Genomic DNA, 16,987 nt, shown 5'->3' with positions numbered 1-16,987 from the left:
AAAATAAATTTTAATAAAACACAATAAAACGAGTTTTAAAAATAAAATAAAATAAAATTGCAAAAGCCAGCGTCACACTCCAAATCAACTTAACTAATAAGCTCTGAGGTTGGAACACAGGCATTGGCAGGTTTTTAAGTTCCTCCAAGGGATACTAATGTGTAGACAAGTTTGGGAATCACCAGTCTAGAAACAGGAAGATAAACAAGAGCCAACCGGAAATGATCTCTACATAATGGACTTGGTATCATTTTCAGACTACAAACTCAGATATGTTAAAAAAAATGCTTTATTTCTCTGTAAATGACTGCAACTTCTCTTTTAAGCCCCCCAATTGCACAAGGTGGCTGAAGTTTCTCTTACTTCTTCTCTTTGTTCTCGATTCACTGGGGCTGGAGGTGAGGAGAACTAGAAAGGACCAAAGCAGGAGAGAAGGGTTAGCAGTGGTGAGGATCCATTTTACCTCCAGCTGGTCTCCACCCAGGATGCCTCCACTGGGTGCTCCCTGACGTGGCTTCTCCAGTCAGTATCTGAGACCCTAGTGCAGCTGCTAGGGTCATCCCATCCATAGGGGCTCCGGGCCACCAGGACTGCCACGCCCAGCCTCATCGCTCCTGGCCACAACACAGACATTCTGCTCCCCCCACTTTACACTGCTGTTCACTTTAAAAACAGTGTAGAAAGGAATTATTGGGAATGAAAAGCACTGTTTAATAATATATCATAATAAATCCTGATACTTATTTCTCCCTATCCTCCATGAATTATACAAAGACATTTTTACATTAAAATGTGCTTTGCCTATAATATCAATATTATCTTCAACCCTCTGCTTCTTGCCTGAACTGTTTTTTAAGCCACTTGTCCATTTGGTCAAGGTTGATTTTTTTTTTTAATTAAAAATACAATCCATTGATCTGAATGTCTGTTTTTGTGACAGTACCATACTGTCTTGATGATTACAGATTTGTAATACAGTCTGAAGTCTAGGATTGTGATGCCTCCAGCTTTGGTTTCCTTTTTCAAGATTGCTTTGGCTATTTGGGGGTCTTTTATGGTTCCATACATAGTTTAGGATTGTTTGTTCCCGCTCTGTGAAGAATGTTGGTGTTATTTTGATAGGGATTGCACTGAATATGTAGATTGCTTTGGGTAGTATTGACATTTTAACAATAGTTTTTCTTTCTATCCAGGAGCATGGAATATTTTTCCATTTTGGAGGGTCTTCCCCAATTTCTTTCATAAGCTTTCTATAGTTTTCAGTGTATAGATTCTTCATCTCTTTGGTTATGTTTATTCCTAGCTATTTTATGGGTTTTGGTGCAATTGTAAATGGGATGGATTCCTTGATTTCTCTTTTTGTTGCTTCATTATTGGTATATACAAATGCAACTGATTTCTGTGCATTGCTTTTATATCCTGCAATAGACACTCAGATCAATGGAACAGGATAGAGAACCCATAATTGGACCCACAAACGACTCAACTAATTTTTGACAAAGCAGGAAAGAATATCCAATGGAATAAAGACATTCTCTTCAGCAAGAGGTACCTGGAAAACTGGACAGCAACATGCAGAAAAATCAACCTGGACCACTTTCTTACATTATACACAAGATTAAACTTAAAATGGATGAAAGACCTAAACATAGAACAGGAAGCCATAAAAGTCCTCAAAGAGACAGCAGGCAAAAGCCTCTTTGACTTTTGCCGCAGAAACTTCTTACTCAACACGTCTCCAGAGGCAAAGGAAAGGAAACAAAAGCAAAAATGAACTATTGGGACCTCATCAAAATGAAAAGCTTCTGCACAGTGAAGGAAACAATCAACAAAACTAAAAGGTAACAGAAGGAATGGGAGAAGATATTTGCAAACGACATATCAGAAAAAGGGTTAGTATCCAAAATCCATAAAGAACTTATCAAAGTCAACACCCAAAAAACAAATAGTCCAGTGAAGAAATGGGCAAAAAACACGAAGAGACACTTCTCCAAAGAAGACATCCAGATGCCAACCAACACATGAAAAGGTGCTCAACGTCACTCATCATCAGGGAAATACAAATCAAAACCACAGTGAGATACCACCGCACACCAGTCAGAACAGCTAACATTAATAACACAGGCAACAACAGGTGTTGGCGAGGATGCGGAGAAGGAGGATCTCTTTTGCACTGCTGGTGGGAATGCAAACCGGTGCAGCCACTGTGGAAAACAGAATGGAAGTTCCTCAAAAAATTAAAAATAGAACTACCCAATGACCCAGCAATTGCACCACTAGGTATTTATCCAAGGGATAAAGGTATGCTATTTTGAAGGGGAACATACCCACCAGTGTTTATAGTAGCACTATCGACAATAGCCAAAGTATAGAAAGAGCCCAAATGTCAATCGATGGATGAATGTACACACACACACACACACACACACACACACACACACACACACAGCAGTATTACTAGGCAATCAAAAAGAATGGAATCTTGCCATTTGTAACTACATGGATGGAACTAGAGGGTATTATGCTAAGCAAAATTAGAGAAAGACAAATATCATATGACTTCACTCATATGAGGACTTTAAGATACAAAACAGATGAACATAAGGAAGGGAAGCAAAAAGAATATAAAAACAGTGAGGGGGACAAAACATAAGAGACTCTTAAATATGGAGAACAAACAGAGGGTTACTGGAGGGGTTGTGGGAGGGGGATGGGCTAACTGGGTAAGGGCCCTTAAGGAATCTACTCCTGAAATCATTGTTGCACTATATGCTAACTAACTTGGAGGTAATTTTTAAAAATTTTAAAAATGAAAAAGAATACAATCCATAAACCTTCTTAATTGAATGCACAAAGTGGCAATACTGTGCAATATACTGAAAGTTACCAAGCTGGGAGGATGGCCCTATCAGACTCTCCCCTTTAGAGAACTCCCAGGGTTCCCTCTAGAAACCTCCTGAATCACAGGTGATTCAGACCTGGCTAATAAGGCGACCATGTCAATTCCTTTTAGAGCAAATTTTTCATAAATACAAGTTAAACTCATTTGAAGATGAATACTGGCCAGTTTCTGTCTTCTTTAGTTCCTATATGAATCTCTATTTTGCAAACTCATCTCAGGATTGTGCTTCTAGCATCAGCTAAAAATAAACAATTGAAGTGAGAGCCTGTGTGTGTGGCTGGCAAAATTATTGTTCATTTGTGGTTTTATGCTATTTTTCTTAATCTCTCAGAAAGCCAAATACCTAAGAATACACACATTTTGCTCCTATTATATTTCTAGATCATGTTCATTAATAGATGCAATAATCTATTGGAATATACCAGGATCATTTTTGTTAGGTGAGGAAATACTGATTCAGCAAAACTTACTAAGTATGCTTAACACTAGGTAAAAGGTGCTTGCAGATTTGGAGAAACACTAGAAGGAAACAAGAAATCAAATTAATGATTATGTGGTAGGTGACTGGGAAATGGGCATTTTTCTTCTAGATGTCCTTGAATTTTTCAGTGATAATCATAACAACTCATATTTTTAATAGTTTCTTGATGCTTATTATGCTAGATATAAGCACAACTACAACTCTGCTCACTAGAATATAGTTGAGGGGTGTCCAGGTTTGAGTAAAGTTTCTTAAAGTAGACTAAAACTCCCAACCTGTTTAGTCTATGGTACAAGAATTATGGTAGTCCTAAGCATCAGCATTGTAAAGGACTACTGCTTCCTACACAAGCTTCTCTAGACCTGAGAGGTAAGGGTCCAATATGGTAGGCTTTTTTTTTAAATTGCAATATGGTGGTAAGCTATGCCAAACATTTATCATTCATCAGTAAAAACTGTGCGCAGGCTGAGTGCTTTTAAATATGCATGACTAAGTTCCCAGTGTACTCTGTGGTCATTTATTTACTATGTGGCAGCCTGCCTGATTGCCTGTTACCTGATCAGTAAAAGCAGTCCAGAACTCGAAGTGGAATAGCAGAGAAAGTTCAGGTTCAGAACACTAATTCTGAAGAGTGAGTGCTACTAAATGGTGTCTGAAAGGGGAAATAAAAGTTCTAGGTGAGAACAAGAATGAGCAAACCCATTGCCTTTTTACTGAGAAAGGAATAAGAGCATCTTCCTGGCTAGGATCAACTTTCCATCTCCCAGACGATCTCCGCGTACAGCAATGCTTTTCCTCCTTGCAGTAAGTAGATTCCAAGTCACATTCTGAGCCACAAACATGAGTTTTTGCAGACATTGCAGATGTGGTATCTGGCCATGAGAGAAAGAAGAGGGTTGGATAGCCCCACCTTCTTTTGTTGTAGAAGTAGATGGACTGTTAAGTTCTGAATGAAATGAAAATATCCAAATACAGACACTCTTTCTTCCATCTCTTTGCAAATTCAAATCAGATTGAGCTTCAGCTATATTTAGAAACTATCGACAAAGACTGTGGGATTTCAGAGTCAATCAGACCTCATGAATCTTCTGGTCAAATAGGAGTATATAAGCGTAAACAGCTAATGTGTACGGGAAAGTTAAGGAATGGGCCACAGAAGAGAGGACTCACAGTTTGAGAGAAAGTAAGGAGGCTGGCCAAGAGGATGAGGAGGAGGTTTGAGGGACCATAAAATTTGAGGTGGACTGCCAGGATAGGTAAGATTTCAGTAGACTGGATGACAAGAAGATGTTCATAGGAATAAGAACTACAAGAACAAAGGCTAAGAGGTGAGACCATGGAGGTCTCGGTAGGAAAAAGGTAGAACATGGAACATAAAGTCTTAATACAGGAGAAAAATTATACTACATACAGGAGGAACACACTTACAGACCATGAGCTGAATTTAGCTACCTGATGACTTATTTGACCTGGTCAATATTTAGGGTTTTTTTTAACTGAAGAGAGTGGGAAAGGGTTTTGTTTGAATAAGCTACCAATATTTAAATAATGGGAGGTTACACATAAATTTCTAAATGTTTGGCTTCTCTCGAAAATATCTAAAGTTATGGCAGCAGTGGTGGGCCTGTATTTCCACATATCAGTAATTAGTGGAGATGAGACGCAGACCTCTGAACAGGGTCTACAGTCTGTTGATGGCCACAGTATCTATCACTTCTTATTGCCTCTGTAAACGTCAGTTACCATTTATTATTATGACTAGGCTGCCTTCTCATTGTCGTTTGTAGTAAAGACATGTTTTTCTTAAACCTTGCTTCATGTATGTCTGATGCCCATATGTATTTGAGTTGTTTTCACCTCCAACATAAAGGGATACATTGAACATCTGCTGGAAGAATTTGTTCTTCATTTGGTAGCCAATGGCAAAACTTTAAAATATTTGGAGAATTTAAGTAGCTGAATGGCCTGTGCCGTAAGAAGCTTAATCTGGAAAAGGAAAATAAAATTAATTGCAGAGGGAAAATCAAGGTGGGAAAAAAACAAAGCGAGGCCAATTCCTCACTCAAGTAAGAGTAAAGAGGGTTGGAGTTTGGTGGTATGAGTGGGAAGAAAGACACACGTCAGAGATACTGCAAAGATAGGAGCAAGCAACTTACTGAATTGGAGGAAAAGATAAAGAAGGAGCAAGCAATTCGAATGACACTTAGCGACCCCTGGTTAGTTCAGTTGGTTGAGCATCCAACTCTTGATTTCAGCTCACATGATCCCAGGGTTGTGGGATCAGCCCCAGACTGGGCTTCATGCTGAGCATGGAAGCTACTTAAGATTCTCTTCCTCTCCCTTTGCCCCTCCCCCTCCTAGTCTCATGCACACATGCACACTCACTGAAAGAAAGCAAGAAAGCAAAAGAGCAAGAAAGCAAGCAAGAAAGAAAATAAATGACAGTAAGATCTGAGACCACAGTACAATGGTAGTTCCAATGACAGAAATAGAGGTGAATTAAGTTAAATGCAGGTAAGTCTAGAGTAGCTGCCATTTTTCCCAGGGGAAACTATCACTTGCTCTGGGTCATGGTGAGGTTGTGTTGCCTGCTGAACATTCTAGTACAAAATTTCATCAAGAGGTGGGGAGCCTTTTCTAAAAGTCAGTAGAGCATATCAGTTAAAAGCATGGGCTTTGGAAATAGATAGCGCTCAGACCCCTCATCTATAACATGAGATCCAACTTTCATTGAGAAGCTTAACAAGAAAATGTGTAATGTACAATGGCTGCTTAGTAAGAAGAAAAGTTGTTGGGAGCACCTGGGTGACTCAGTCAGTTGGGTGACCAGCTCTTGGTTTGGGCTCAAGCTATGATCCCACAGTTGTGAGATCTAGACCTGCATCAGGCTTCACCCTGAGCATGGCACCTGCCTGGGATTCTCTCTCCCTCTCTCTCTGTCCCTCCCCTGCTTGCACATGGCTCTATCTCTCTCTCTCAAAATAAGTAAATTAACTTAAAAATATTGTTAAGTATTTGAGCTGAGAATGGAGGCTATGAGAACAGAAGAAGAAACTAAAGACAAGACTGTAGAAAGAGAACATGTGGCATGAATGACACTAAAAAAAAAAAAAAAAAAAAAAACAACAACTAGAAATGCAGTGACAGATAAGTAAGCCAACCTTTCAGTGATTCTGGATTCAACATAGCTTGACAGTCACTGGGTACAGAGATTGGGACCAGAAGTCTCAGGGAAACAACATATCTGCTCTTAAACTTCCAAGTGGCATCTCCTTTTTTATTTTTATCTGCTTGTATGTATGACTGGTAGACTTATCTCCAGAAGTATCTACTGGCCCCATGTCACATCCCTCCTCGATAGACAGGACCAGTGACAGAGAAGGGCGATGGTGGATTGTGTAGTACTGCCAGAAATTAAAAGGATTTTGTCAAAAGACCTGACCCTAAGTTACAGATACAGTAGACTACTGAAGTAGTAATTTAACCTTTATATTTTTAACCTCTCACAAAAGTCAGTAATACTCAGACAAAGGAGAAAACTGCCTAGTGAAAAGACCTAGTGAAGTGACGCATTTTATCTCAGCATGTCTCTCTTGAAAGCTAAATAAGTAAACAAACAAACCATTTCCAACTTCTCTTCCCCAAGATCTTTAACCCTAGAGCTGGAAATAGAAGGAAAGAAGCCAATGAGAGCAGGTTGTCTGGAAGATTGGAATGTTCGATTCAGCAGTGACTTAGTGTCTTGGATTAATATGAACATTTCATATAGAAGCAAGTTAAAGCAATCGAGGAAGAGTCTTCACCTAGACTCCAGTCAGAATAAAAGTTGTTTACTTGGCAAGAGAGAAAATTTCATTAAAAGTTGGAAAGATGGTTAAAATGTGCTAAGTGGCACAAACATTCACTTGTTAATTTAGGAAATCAGGAGATGTCATATGTCAAGGGTATACAATAATGGTGAAGGTGAAGGGGTTAAACTAAATGACCTCTAGTTCTGAGACCTTCCAGCTCTGACAATTCGTGACACTCTATAGAAATAGATTCTCCAATACACACTGTGTTATTCTTCCATTCTTTTTTTTTATACATCTCTAAATTGTTTGTTTGGGATTCATAAGAGAGCTTCATCTGCTTCACAGAAAACATTGATTTTTGTTAATTTCCCTCAGTACTAGGTTCCAAAATGAATAAAATGGAGCCAGCAGATGAAGGCAATTTTCCAAGGCTTCTCATAGGGTAGCCTAGAGATCACGTCCTAAAAACAAGATATGTTTTGAAGAATTTCTAACCAAGAGAATCACAGGGACCTCTCTTAGCTTCTCTGTACATAGTCTAGTTAGATCTTTAGCCTCCTACTAGTTCCCCAACAGAGGCCAACAACTACCTGGACTCCCCCATGTTTGCCAAATTCCCTTATTCAAGCAAGAAGCAGTAGTGAAGTTTCTTCAAAACAAAACTCAAAAGTCCCTCAAATTAGGATATATAATCTAATATTATATATTTTTTAAGTTTACTTATTTATTGAGAGAGAGTGCAGGAGAGACAGAGAAAGAGAGAGAGAGAGAGAGAGAGAGAGAGAGAGAGAATACCAAACAGGATCCTCACTGTCTATGCAGAGCCCAGTGTGGGGCTCGAACTCATGAACTGTGAGACCATGACCTGAGCTGAAACCAAGAGTCAGACGCCTAACCAACTGAGCCACCCAGGCACCCCAATCTAATATTATATATTTAATGGCTCAGTTATAGTTCTTGACCAAACCTTGTTAGAGCTAGGGCAGCACAGGTTACAGGGCCAAGTCTCTAGCTTCCTCACATATATCTGAATTCAGCTGGAACAGATCTAAACAAAACAAAATGATCAGAAATGGTTTTCCTCAAAAGATACGTTGATTGTTCTTCTCTGACTGAATCCTGTTCACCTTGATATATTGAAAAGTGATTTACGGTAAGAAAAAACTATATTTCTCAACAAAATTTTTAGAATAATTTTTAGAATTTTTAAGGTTGAAGAATTTATTTTGAAATATTTGACCTAAGTCAAAGTTTGACCAATTTTAGAATATGCATTCACAGGGCAAAGCTCTGTTCTTTGTGGCTTTCACTACGAAAATGGTCCCAGTCCACAAAACTCCAAACCGAAACCATTCAATATCAGACTCCGAAATCTGTTTCACTTGCTGGTTCTGACCGCTAAAACAGAAACGTATTGAAAACACAAAACATTTCATTGGCTTGAGATGGGCAAGGACCCCTTAGAGAGATCACAATGCATGCCAAATAGATCACAGTATGTTCAGATACATTCAGAATATCAAGAATTTATGAGTTATAGTATATCTGAAAACTTTATGGTATGTACTTTTCACAAATTCTAGTGGCTCTTCATTGAATAAAATAATCACAATGAAATTGGATAATCAGAGTTACTCTCAGCCTCTTTGCCTGGGCCACACAGTACTTGCCATTATTTTTAGAGGAGCATCTGAAAATACTGATGCTACAAAATAGTCCCTTTAGTATCAGAGGCTTCTAATTTTAATACTAATCAAACTAAACCCTTTGAAGCACCCTGACTTCTCTTGCTTCTGTAGCTTATTATATTCATTACCTCACTTCAATCAGGTTCTGGATGACTTGTTTCTATTTTAGTTAGAGCCCATATAAGAATGGTTTAATCATACTAATAAGGATTGGCCTGATTCTCCCATCCCAACGCTTATGTAACTTCCATAAAGTCAAAATCCCCTTCAAAGTGCCTTAATCTTGAAAATTCATGTGCTGTCCATATGGGAATATCTGTACATCTTTAAAATATTGGAATTTTTTTTGCCATTATTATTTTCTCAAAACAGAACAAAAGCGCATGTCATGCCCATCTTTTTCAGACAAGAAATCTCCATAAAGTACTTAATGGGCCAACTGGAAAATGTACTAACAATACAATCTTTCCTGGTTTTTCAATTCACTACAGGTGGATAATCTCTGAAAAACCCAAGACAGTGAACAGATTGAATCACTTTTAACAATTTGAGTCTTGAATGAATTCCAAAGTGCTTCGAGTCAAGCTGTTTTTCCTTTAACTAATATCTCAAATAAAGATTTAATAATTTTTCTTTGAAAATTGGCCCCAAGTACCGGAAAACTATATGCTTTAGAAAACCACATTCATTATAAAATGAGTATTTGGGCATTATCATTACCCTGATATTTTAATTGGTATTGCCATAAGTTTTGGGGCAGGGAGTTATCTCTTCACATTTTCCTTTGGTATGCTGAAGCTCTCTAAAAGAGACACAATGCTAATAAACTGAGAAATTAAAACATAACTGGGAGATTTTAATATATAAATATCATCACGGGGCTTTGAAAAGAAAAGTTGCAGACTGTCGATGCCAAATATGCTAAGGGCTTTTTTTTCAACATTTTAATGGGCCTCAGAATTCTGGTTTGGTATAAAATGTATCACCAGCATGATAAAACCACTCTCAATTTGGTACCAACCAACATTTTAGGCCAAACTTGCCAGCAACTGAAAACGAAGGTCAAGAAAGCAAATGTACATATGCATATGCCTTAAAAAAAGATGACATAAAGCCCATTAAATTATAATGCATACAACAAAAGAAATCAAAATATAAAGCTCGACCAACTAGCATGTGATCTGAGATTTAATTTCAGAAAACCTGAAAATAATCTCTTCTCTAATTATGTATATTTCCAGGTCTTCAAAATTTGCTTCGACTTCCATTGTTAATGAGCACAGCCAGAACTACCTCTTACTTCCTTGATTTAAATATGGCAAGTGCTACAGAGAAAGATAGATTACCGATTCTTGACATAAATGAAACAGCATTAGCAGATTTATCATCGTGTATGAAGAAAATATACTTTCTATAGTCTTCCTGTGTCAAGAAAATCCTTTCAATCAAGCCATCTCATTCCTCCATATGCACAGGAAACATTTATCGCCATAATCACAAGGGTCAATGAACAGTGTGGAAACCACATTCTGAGGTTAGATGAGCACAGACTTTGCCATCACTTTCAGATTGACAAATTTGGCCCAACTCACGTTATTCTTCCAGAATAAGAGATATTGAGAAGGAGGCATAAAGATAATTTATCCTAGCAGTTGCTTTGGTGTTTGAACATTAGAAAAAATAAGATAAAATCTGGCACCTGTGTTGTCTAAAATGCACAGCTACATAAAAAAATCTCATCTTTTTGTAAAAACTTCTGTTTCCCCAGTTGCACTGCTTGAAAGTGAATCTGTGGACCAGAAGGTTGTTCAGGATTATGAAACTTAATGCATTTTACCACAAGCAAATATAAACATTTTCAAGGAAAGCACAAGGCAAACGACATGAAAGACCATATGTTTTCAGTGCTCTCCATGTCAAAACAATACCAGTCTCCAGAAAAATCACTGCTAGTCATACTGAATTATTTTGCCAGATATCTTCCCAAAGTTACTTGGAAGAAAGTGCAGGGCATTCTACATACCGTGTAATGGATAAAAATAGATTTCCCCAGACCAAACATATTACATCCATGAATTACTTTATTGGCCATAACACCTTAGAAGATTCTGGAGTTTTACTGCTCATGGGTTAGTGGCAAAGGTAAAAATGAGATAAGAGAAAATGGAGACTTAATTCTCTGAAAAATGTTTCTCAACGAGCTGTGGAAACTCCTTTCAGATAAACTAATATTCTTACTACACAATAACAAACAGGGCATTTTCCTCCCCCAGGGGCTAAGGTTACTTTTTTTTTGTCCTGCTGAGAGTCTACAACCTTTAACGGGTTCATGCCGTTCTTGCCATGCTCCGTTTTGAAGTTCAAACGCACAGAGAACAAGAACAAATCAACCTGGGAGCGGAGGGGCTGAGGGAAAGATGCTATAAGAACTTCCAGCTCTAACACCCCCTGGGTTACTTTTTAACTGGTACCAAGATACCGCCCAGACTGAAGATTGATTCTATTCTATTGACTGAAAAGACGGACACTGCAAATTAAGCGTTCAGCCAATCACCCTTCCTCACACCGCTCTAGAAATGGCCTCTTAAATTGCAAACCACTTTCCAGGTAATGCTGTCAAAAACTTGGTAATGAGTCTTCAAAACAAAATCTCTATTACCAAAGGAGAAAGCCCTGCCCTAGAGATAGTCACCAATCCCGTAGACAGGGAACGAAGGGGGAAAGCAAAATGGAAGGATTCTTCGCTTGTGATTTTGGTAGGATTATCTGTGCCTTCCAGAATTTCTTTTCTCATCTCCTTATATTTTGAGTGCACCCGATTTACTTCCTCATCCTTCTACTTATTGAAAGCTTACTGTATATCAGACCCTTTGCAAAATGCTTACCATATTTTACCGCATCTAATCTCTCCAGCAACCTAATGCACACCTTGGCACACAGAACAGACTAAATAAACGGCAGGGCCCAGTGCAAAATGCAAAATGTGGGGTCCTTGGCTCAAAAAAATGTAAAATAGAAAGACTTTTCCTTTCATTTGTGATCTCTCTCTCTCTTAGGGCTGTTTTTTTTTTTTTCCTCTTTTTTTTCTTTTTTCTTCCCTCACTCCCCCCGACCTTTTTTTTTTGCTATGTAGTGTTACTTCCCGTGGGCTGAGAAATGCTCTGACCAGTCAGCACAGCAGCTCACAGAGCCGGGGCCTCACCCATCATGTAGAGTGTGTGCACATGTACAACATGTGGACACTCATCAGCTGCCAGGTGTCCCTTCTTGCCAGTCACTGAACGCACACACGGTACCCTAGTTGGGGGTCAAGGGCACTGAACCAGGCATCTTCATCCATTTCTCCCTCCTACAAGCTCAGCACTCCAGCCAAGACAGGTAAGTTAAACTAGTTATCTGGATCAGGAGTGGGCAAAAGGCTGGCACCAATGGGTGCAATGCACCAAGGTCTGGCTCTGAGATTCTGTGGGATGGGCAAGACCCTCTCCTCACCTGTGCCCACAACCCTGTAGAGGGAGGAGGATCTGGGAGGCCAGAGAGGGTTCAGGGATCAAAGGAACCGGTAGCTAAGAACCACCTACCAGCGCCTGGGCATCAATGGGGAGGTCCTCAGTCCTTCTCCATTGTCATATCCAATTTCACTTACCAATCACAAAATTGGGATAAAATTACAAAGAATTTTAGAATGGTGGTCATAGAACCTTAAATCAAGTGGGAGATCCTGCTGACCATGGAACCCTGTGGGACTGCACTGGTCACATGTCCATGAAATCAGCCCTGCTGGGGTAGAGAACACACCCCGGGCCTACCTACTCCTGTCTCTCCCTCAAACTTTCCTTCACCCTGAGAACCCTGACCACCCCCACCCACTCAACTGAAGGCATGGGGTTTCTTAGACAAAAACGTACCAGATATATGTCCACCAAGGAAAAAAAGAATCATTTTTTGCTCTTATTTCCTTTTTTTTTTTTTTTTTTTAACAAATGAAAAGATTGATGTAGAGAAAGCTTGACACCTGAAACTGATGCTCCATGTGGTGTGTCTGGGTCTAAAACCAGAGTCCTTGGTCTTTTCTATTATGTGGGGCTGCTGGGGTAGCTAAGAGGGGAAAATGCATAAGGAAGGGTACCTTCCATAGCAAATATGATGATATCTGACAATGTTACAATCCTACTTATAATGATTGACTTTTAGGGAAAAAGTAACCAAAACACCCTGACACTTGTAGCAGATGCATATGAAATATTCTCCTCTTGTGTATTATGGTTTTAATGTGAATGCAACATTTATTAGAAGAACAAAAGTATTTTTGAGCTGGTCATCATTAACTTATTAATTACTCACATACGGTATAATTTATAGATGATGCTCTCACTGATTTATACTTTAGAAGGAAGACATACCTACCTGTAATCCTATTCTAGTGATAGTCTTGAAATGCATTGCAAACTTAATCCTTTAATGGCCTTGAAATGCACATGTGTGTCATATTATATAAGCCAATGTATTTTAGAAAAATTTTTTATTCTTTCGTATCAATCAAAACATCAAAAAATCACATTATAGAAAATTTGGAATATAAGGAAAAGAAAGTAGATCACCCATGACCTTTCCAGTCTCACACAACCAGTTGTAATTTTGGAGTATTTTTCTCCTAATATTGTTATATAAGCAACAATATTCAGTTGTACTGCGGTGCTTTGCTTACATAAAAGGAAAATCTAAAGCCAAAGGTAAGAAAAGACCCCACATGATTTTATTATTTTACTTAAGACAGAGACAGGGACTAGATCCTTTTTAAAGATACTTTCTATATTAGAAGTAAAATCATAACTTTTTTTTTAGGTTTACTTATTTTGAGAGAAGAGAGAGAGAGAAAGAATGTGTGCTTGAGCGAGCATGGGAGGGGCAGAGAGAGAGAAAGGGAGAGAGAGAATCTCAAGCAGGCTCCATGCTGTCAGCACAGAGCCCAACATGGGGCTTGATCTCACAATCATCATGAGATCACGACCTGAGCCAAAATCAAGGCTCGGACACTCAGCTGAAGGAGTCACCATGGTGCCACCCATGTGCCCCTAGAAGTGAAATTATAATTTCTTAATTTGAAAAATACTAGAGAGAAAAAAGTAAAAATCTCCCAAAGTTCACCTAAGAAGTAAAAGTTTCTCCCTGTTCCACCCATCCAACTCCATCCCCTAGACTTGACTCTTGAAGTTTGGTATACATCTCACCCCAAATTTTCCAAATCTAGATAGGTGTATATAGATGTACGTGAATACACACACGAATTGTTATAAAATTTGAATCGTACTACAAACTGGTCTGTAACTTTACTTATAACCTAAGCTGGCACTAAAATGTTAAATCATAGGTTTTTTAAAAATAGTATTAATATATTATCTATATTTATATAATGATAATATAAAAATAATAAATATTTATTTTGGGGAGAGTGCAACCAGGGGAGGGACAGAGAGAGGGGACAGAGGATCCTAAGTGGACTCTGCACTGACAAGTTAACAGCAGTGAGAATGATGTGGGGCTTGAATTCACAAATGCTAGATCATGTCCCGAGTCCAAGTTGGATGCTCAACCGACTAAACCACCCCGATGCCCCCTACATCAGTTTGACCTGCCTATGTTTATTAATGTCCATCTAAATAAGCCAAAGGGGCTAAGATATTTTCAGGTCAGAAAACAACATTTCTCACACTGACATAACTAGAGATTTTTTTGTTTGCTTGTTTGTTTTTAATATTTATTTATTTTTGAGAGAGAGAGAGAGCATGAGAAGGGGAAGGGCAGAGAAAGAGAAAGACACAGAATCTGAAGCAGGCTCCAGTCTCTGAGTTGTCAGCACAGAGCCTGACACAGCACTTGAACTCACAAACTGGGAGATCCTTACCTGAGCTGAAGTTGGATGTTTAACCAACTGAGACACTCAGGCGCGCTTGAGGTTGTTTTTTGTTTGTTTGTTTGTTTAACACAAAGACTCTTTTATTAGCTCATCATCAACAGAGCATCCCTCCTAGGCAAAAGAACTTTTGCCTATCTTGTAGCTTCACTAGATCTTCATTTATACCTTCCTGGTAGAACTTACTGCAGACTCTTTGTGTTACAGTTAAATTCATAAATCAGCTATTAGAGAAAAAGCAAACCTAATGTATCTTGTTTCTCCTGTAGTTATTAGAATAGTGTCTTGTACAAAATATGCCTATAGTTAATGTTTGTTGCTCAAACAAGTGCATGAATGACTGATCTGATTTACTTCAAGTTATTTCGCTAACTGTAGTATGCTTTGCACTAATCAGTCCAGATTCTCATCTAGTCTTTCTCAGTAACCAATATTTGACATGACAGTTCAAGTTCAGTTAGTGAGAACTACTGAGACAACCAATAGACCCATAGAGAACACCTTGTTCTCTATCCTGATCATGAGCAGGGGACTTTCATTAGGCATTTTGGCCTTTAAAAATATCCTCTTTCATTTTGAGTAGCTCAAGGTAGTAATAAACTTCTAAAAACTTGACCCCTTTGGGGCACCTGGGTGGCTAAGTCAGTTAAGTGTCCTACTTCAGCTCAGGTCATGATCTCTCCACTCGTGAGTTCAGGCCCTGCGTCAGGCTGTGTGCTGACAGCTCAAGAGCCTGGGATCTGTTTCGGATTCTGTGTCTCCCTCTCTCTCTGCCCCTCCTCCACTCATGCTCGCACGCTGTCTCTCTCTCTCTCTCTCTGCCTCTCGGATTTTGCTTATGCAGATTTTCAAATGTACACAAGACAAAATAGTATAATAAACTCATCCCCAAATTTTAACAATAATCTCCCAGATGTTTACAATCCCCAAAGTGACATGATTTGTTCCCAGAGAATCAAACAGCAGTTCTTGTCAAGCTCCTTTTCAAATGCTAGACAGGCTCTCTGCAAAAGTAAACAGAACAAGAGTCACTTCAAAACAAACGATCTTCAGGAAGTGAAAACCGGAACCACATGTGCACCCTGAGCTGAGGCTTTCAGTGCAGGACAGGCTTTAGGTTTTGGCATATTGTTTGCAAAACAGAGCAGGAGAATACAGAGTCAGGAGCAGGAATGCCTGCATGCGATGAAGGCTGCTGCGTGGCCCGAAATCCCCTGGACCCTCTGCAATGCACAGAGAGGGGATGAGGTGTACTCTTTGCCCTCAAGGGACCCATACATTTGTTCGTAGGAAATAATAAGCTATTCAATTACCAGAAGAAATGGATGCATTTAATTGGATAAACCAGAAAGAAATTATTGCAACGGTGTTGAATCATTTATATCCTCTGTATTTTTGTTTCAGTCCAAGCAAAAATTTTTCTTATTTTCAAAGTACTAAGTGACATATTAGGGATAAACACATAGTTCAGTAGAAAATTCCAAATTTCCTATCTTTAACTATTAACAAAACTGTTTAAAACTAAAAAAATAAAACATAAAAACTCATGTAATGCATATGTTACCAACAATGTTTTCATTTCTGTTGTAGTCCATGAGCGATCTTAGGCATGCTAATATATGAAAGAACAAGTAACTTCTTTTCAGTTGACTTATCTGCAGCAAAATCTTATAGAAACTATTCCTCACCTTATTCTATTAGCATCAATTCACTCTGGCTTGAACGGATTAGAAGCTCAGCCCACTGTTGGAAGAAAAGAGAGAAAAATGGAGTGGAATCATGAGACTTATCCAATTTCTGCTCCACGTTATGGAAGTGTGGCCCAAGGAACCAAGAGCAGAGACATTCCCCGAAAGCTCATTAGAAATGCAGTAATGAAGGCTCACTTAGTTCTACAAAAGCACAATTTACATTTCGATAAGATCCCCCACTGATATGCCCATTCAAGATTGAGAAGCATTGCCTTAAACTTTGTTTTATCTCTAGGTGGTGACTGTGACCACAATACAACTATCTTTGTATATAACTATTTTGCCACCTTTCTGATAATATGGTCTCTCTTGATTAGAGAATCAGGTTTCACATACCTTTTTTGAATGATATATATCCTCATAGATACATTTGATTTAGTAATATTTTGTATATACATCTCGAGCTAAAAGCCTAGCCCTTTTCCTGACCCCCTTTAAAGTTAATATTTAGGGTTAA

At 38.7% G+C, this 16,987-nt stretch overlaps 1 long non-coding RNA gene across 1 annotated transcript in view; it reads right to left on the bottom strand.

Moving 5' to 3' along the window:
• Nucleotides 1-275: 275 nt before the first annotated feature.
• The window catches only part of LOC120236699, a 45,277-nt gene continuing 28,565 nt past the window's right edge, over nt 276-16,987 (bottom strand). Inside the window, exons 2-3 of the long non-coding RNA XR_005529743.1 lie at nt 16,468-16,522; nt 276-408 (exon numbers count right to left, since the gene is read on the bottom strand). This is a non-coding gene — a long non-coding RNA (uncharacterized LOC120236699). The remainder of the gene's footprint in view (nt 409-16,467; nt 16,523-16,987) is intronic.

The sequence above is a fragment of the Hyaena hyaena genome, unplaced genomic scaffold (genome assembly GCF_003009895.1).
Source record: "Hyaena hyaena isolate Hyena2069 unplaced genomic scaffold, ASM300989v1 scaffold_159, whole genome shotgun sequence".
NCBI lineage: Eukaryota > Metazoa > Chordata > Mammalia > Carnivora > Hyaenidae > Hyaena > Hyaena hyaena.
This window is presented reverse-complemented; position numbering and strand designations above follow the sequence as displayed.